Here is a 6003-nt window from a genome sequence, read left to right as displayed (position 1 = left end):
ACAGAATAATATTTACTTCTGTATACCAAATTGATCGACCTGTTCATCAAAAGCTATTCCCCGTCGCCAATTCATTGAATGCGCTGATCTTATCTTTTTGAGGTTTAGAAAATAATTTATCTAGAGTGAGAAAACAAAATCCCCCCGCAGATATTCCGCCAGACATTGATCAAAATCCAATTCTCTCTCTCTCATTCTAGTTCAATTTTCCACTTGGATTATTGGGGTGTACAAAGCGTGGCCGGGTTAGGCACACATCCACACACACAAATGGAAGAAAAGCTTATAAGGGTGAAAGAAATAAAAACCTCCGAGGCAAAGAAAAGAAGCAAGTTCAGAATGAATGTCCATTTTCTTAGGTTGACCTGTCGGTTTTCTCTAAAAAAAAAGTGCGGAACGATTTGTCTCCGAGTTTCTGACTTTTTGCGAGAAAAGAAAATCTTAAGCAGACGGGGTAGGAAGGGGATTGTAAAGCGAAGTAGAGCGGGGTGGATGTAGACATATTTGCTTTGGAAAAAATGCAAATATAGAGACCTCCGTGAATATAGCCGAATTTGTTCGTTTACACATGGACCTAAAAAGTCTTTTTAGGGTCCATGGTTTACATTTGATGATAAATATTGAAATGTCTGGGGACAGTCTAATATGAATACTATTTATAAGTTATCCCTTGCTGCAATGAATTCTACTTTCTAACTCAATCCTCTTTCTGATGATATCACATTTTGTATTTCACATAGTCAGTTGCAATATTGACCATTCACGTATCATGAGCAAGGAGAAAATATCCACCCATCCCCCTCCAAAAAAAAAAGAACGTACCGTGTATAAAGATTTTTTTCGACTCGGGAATGAAGTTTGTTGGATATTCCCTACACCCACCTAACACACACACACATTAAAATCTGACTTCTCTTATACAAATTAAAATCCAATTTAAAAAAAAAAGAAATCCAAACACACATGATCATTCTCTAAGTTTACCTCACTCACTCAGGAGAGTTACCCAAAACTGCACTAGAATCATGATTATGCATTTTCGTATTAAATCCGGAACATTTTGTTCTTTCTTGTCTTTGCTAGGATATCCGAGGCCATGTTAATTTTTAGATGGTGAACCACAATCCTTATGTGGTGTATTACTGGGGAGACCCCTGGGCAAACGTTGTGACACACACCCCTATCCTCTATGGGATAGGGTGGGGGCAATCATGGGGCACCATGGCTTCCTACCAGCATCCGACCTCCCCCCTCCCCCTCACCTTTCATGCCCGACACTTCCCTCCAACCTCAAATTTTCCTTTTTCCTCCAACTTTCATTTTCAACAAAGCACACATTCTATGTATACTGTATTATATTTCCAAAGAGGCGCTATTGTACAACGTACATTTTTGCTATTTGAGTTTGTTTTAATTTTTACTTTTTGACTCAATTATATTAGTTATACTTTAATAGATTTTATTTGTCATTTGTGTTAAAAACAACGTGAGAATGATCCTATTTGTTTGGATAATAATCATTGAATTTTGTATTTGAATTTGATATAAATTCACAATCTGTAGAATATTTCCAATTGTTGGAACCACGCCTAACCCTTCTTTAAACATTCAAATGACAAGGTTGCCTGTCAGTCTGATGCCACAACTGCCGGGGTGACTTCACCCCCCCCCCTTCACCCCACGGCAAAAAGGGCAACAAATATATCACTGTGTCATTACAACCCTACCCCTATAACCTTATCCTATGCAAATGTGCATGCCCCTACACCTAAATCTAATCCTATTCTTCCTTGATTTAAGCACGCCCAAGCCCTCATCGTATAGGTTTTGTGGTCTAGTAAAACGTCACCGGTCTGTGGATCACAGGGTTCGCGGTTCGAGTCTCGCCGCGGCACTTTGGCCAGACATTAATCTATATTTGGCACTCCCTACCCAGGTGTGGTAAATGGGTACCCGACAGGATGTAAACGTTAATATTGTTGAGTTGGCATATGTGCAGTTGTAACATGGAACAGGGAGCGGAGTATTTGCACTGTCATGTACGGATTCGAAATGAATCCTATGAAATGACCAGGGTAATAATAATTACGATGTAAAACCTTAGAAACGTAGTATCAGGCACGATAAAAATGCGACTATTATTATTATCATCGTGTGTGGTATAACCATTTGGCTGTTCGGGATGAGCACAGAGGGGATGAGGATGGGGGGGGGAGGGGTCAGAAAGTTTACTCTTTTTTCTAACGTTTGCCATTTTTTCCTTTCTGAGCTGCTTTCATTCGCTTTGAGTCAGAGGAAACGGCTTAGTTGTGACGTCACGCGACACCTTGCACAGCGAGACTGCTAACAATCATCGCAGTGACAATTGTTCGGAAAAGTGGATCAAGCCTTTTTGTGGAAGAAAAAAAATGATAAAGGATCGAGCTCGGGAAAGAAAGCTGAAAAGAGGATGAAAGCCTGTGAACCTCTGACATTAGACATTAGGGAAGCCAAAAGAAAAATTTCAAGGTCATGTATTGTCGGGGTTAGAGTGAAAAGGGAATGGATTAGAGTGTTGGAGTTGAGCATGTTAAAGGCCCGTGAAAGCTGGAGTGGTAGTTTATTTAAAATAGAAAGCTGATCAATGAAGCGGTGCCCACAAAAGAGAGGTGGTTTTATGTAGCGGTAGGGGTATGGGTTGGCCCTTTCCTGTCCAGCCCCTCAATCCATCTCTCTCTCTCTCTCTCTCTCTCTCTCTCTCTCTCTCTCTCTCTCACTCTCTTTCTGTTTCTCCCTTTGTTCTTTGTTTGGGGGTTGGAGGGGTTGACGCCCTTGCCCGAACCCCCTCTCCACTTGCGTTAATCGCTTCGCTCGTTCTCTAGTATTCTACTCCAAACCGCTCAGTTTCCAATTGGTACATTATTTATTGATCTCCCTATATAGTCAGTAGTCAAATCCCACGTTGGAGTGTAATCATTGTTATAAAAACCATGACAAACCGCCGTTAGCATTTTTTTTGTCAGCTGTAACCTTTATTTCAATGTTATAGTGACATGTAAAGAAACATAAGCAGGTACAGTAACAGAAGTAGACTGAGAAATAAAAGGGAGTGTTTTAAGCAGGGTGAGTGGCATCCAATTGCTTTTGTTTACACCTGTTCACTTTTTATCCAAATCCTTTTTGTATTATTCTGAATTGACTCACTGCTTGCAACAGCGACATTGATAGCTAGCGGATGTGAACAGTCCCGATAAATGACAGTCGTGACGGTGACGTCATAAAAGACAATAGTGTGAGTTAGACGAATGCGCTGCCCCTTCTAAATTAAGTACATCCCGCCCCTTCCATTTTGTCTCCAAGCCTGCCCCCCGTCATACCGTTCGGGCTCCTGCGCATTTATTGTGATGCCAACATTATACTCCTAAGAAACAACAGATGACAGGCTTGGTGTAGCCTATGAAAATGTTTAATGTCCATTATAGCCTATTCATTTCATTTTTATTTTTTCATTTCCAACAAAATACAATACATAATAACAAATACAATGTAAAAATATTCAAAAAGAAAGGAATGGCAATGCCCCCACCCCAGCCCCCCCCCCCAACAAAATAAAAAAAGACACGAAAGAGAAGAACCTGGATGTTGATCATGTTGATGGAGCTAAATTTGGGCATGTATGGTTTTGGGTGAATGAAAAACCTTTTATTCCAGAAGCAGAAGACGAAGAAGAAGGAAGGAGAAGAGCAAAAATAAGTAAAAAAAAAAAAAAAAAAAGCAAAAGAAGAAGGCGAAGAAATTTGAAAAACCTATTACCCAAGTTCAAATTGTAGGTACATTCTTTTTATGCCCCCCCCCCCTCATTCCAAACAGACAGAAAACGTTCAAGTCAACGCATACGCTCCGATCCACGGTATAATTGCATCGAAACATGCATCGTCAATGTACAGTGGAACACTATCACTTGATCACGGTCATCAACATTGCATTTTCTACACTTTATTCCTGCAATTTAACAATGGATTGTTTATTTAGCCTACCATCCTATCTACCATAAAATTATTTTGTAAATAGCCAGCCTAGTAACTTGTCATAATATTCAGTCATCCATCAATTTACTATTGATGAATAATCCGGCAGACAAACTATATCCCACTTCTGTTTAACAGTTATTGTTATTTGTATGCTCAAACGTGGGCTTGCGTGAAATAGTTGACTGACACTGAAAATATTTGATTATCAGCGGTATTATGTGGAGGTTTATGATATGTTGTTGCAATGACACAAGCCATATACCAACAGACTATCGACTCCGTGTATTTACTGTTTTTAATGATATGTTCATTTTATTATCAAAGTGAAGCCTTAAATGTTGTGGTGGTGTAAAAGAAGAGAGGTTCTAGAAGGGGCTTGGGGTCCCAACAATTCTTTAAGCCCCCACCCCCTCTGAAAAAAATCGCGAGGCACATGGACCCTGTTTTGGAAGAATTTACTCTGTTTGTTTTTAAGTAGGCAAGCAGTAGGTCAAAAGGCTTTGCTCATAGTTATCATTATCTTGGTAATACCCAGCCTATGTAGACGCTCATCTTCTTTCGTTTCTGTTTCGTTTTTCTTTGAAATCCGTATGTTAAATACTGTCTTTATGCCATGATTAATTAGTTGTAGACAAGGTTCTTGTTAATTCTTCTGAAGAGCACTTTCAAGCTATGTTCTTATAGTGTCAATGCCCACTTCAAGCAAGTCGGATTCTAGCTCCAAATTGATTCTCTGACGCTGACAGGAGAGAAAACAGGATTAAGGTATATATTTTGGGGGATCGATAATAATAATAATAATAATAATCCGTTTTTTTATATAGCGCTCAATACACCGATCCAACGATGTGCCTAAGCGCTTTACAGATATATTATTACCCCGGTCATCGGATTCAGGCTTACCCGCACACAATGTGTGCACATTTTCCACTCCCTGGGGAGCATTCCAGCCAGTCGCCATTTTACAGGCGCACACTTGCTCGTCCAACCACATGAACGTTCGCATCCTACCCGGTATCCATTTAACACCTGGGTGGAGAGTAGCAAGTGCAGTTAAATATCTTGCCATCGGGAGGGGGAGGGGGTACAACAATACGAGGCAACTTTTTTGTACATAGTTAGAGTATGCTAAGTTGGGTTTTTGTCGTGTCCTGAATGCCCCCCCCCCCCCACTCCTCACACCTGGGGCATGTCATGGATACAGACACTAAGTTATTCCTGCATAGATTTTCTCATTTACACACTTGCTGATAGTAGCGTTTTGTATTTTGAGCGACTCTAGTTTTAGTTGTGCAGCATAATTGTTATCATATCTATATATGCATTTATATCCCTCCCTTACATCAAGTGTAATGCCATTTGTCGCATAATACCCTCATTTTAATAAGAAATCACATTATCTAAATGTTTTGATGTCATTGTTTTGAATTTAATTTTTTAATGAGCGTGTTGATACATAGGCTAACCTTATATAAATGCTTCGAGCAATTGCTTAGGGCTCTATTAGATTATTACACGATTGCAACTATATCTTATTTGTATTGCCCCGATATCTAATGTGTCTCTTTAAGATTATCTTTAGTGAAACTCTTCGGAATATTTACTTAAATGCTTTGCACGAGTGTTGCAGAACATTTTTTCACCCACATAGCATATCATTTTACAGTAGATCCACAGTGACTGTGGCCATAATCGTGTTTTTGTAAGTTTTTTCTTTTGGGGACTAAATTTTTCTATATTGCCGCCTTTACCAAACTTTGCAAAAGTGAAAGTATGAATATTGAAACCTGAGTAAAAGAAGGTCTGACAATATTAGAGAAAGACAAACTGGAAGAAGGGTATCTCGTGTGATCCTGTTCGAGCAGGTTGACTGGGATAGTGAAAGTCGTGGGTTCGAATGTCTCGGCCTGTCTGGAAGGGCGCCCCAAACCCTCCAAAAAGGGGACAGTAAAAATTCTACAAGAAGACAAAGAAGGAGGGGAAGAAGAAGAAG

The sequence above is a fragment of the Strongylocentrotus purpuratus genome, unplaced genomic scaffold, assembly GCF_000002235.5.
Source record: "Strongylocentrotus purpuratus isolate Spur 01 unplaced genomic scaffold, Spur_5.0 spur5_scaffold_8, whole genome shotgun sequence".
NCBI classification, from domain to species: Eukaryota; Metazoa; Echinodermata; class Echinoidea; order Camarodonta; family Strongylocentrotidae; genus Strongylocentrotus; species Strongylocentrotus purpuratus.
Note: the sequence above shows the minus strand (reverse complement) of the source record.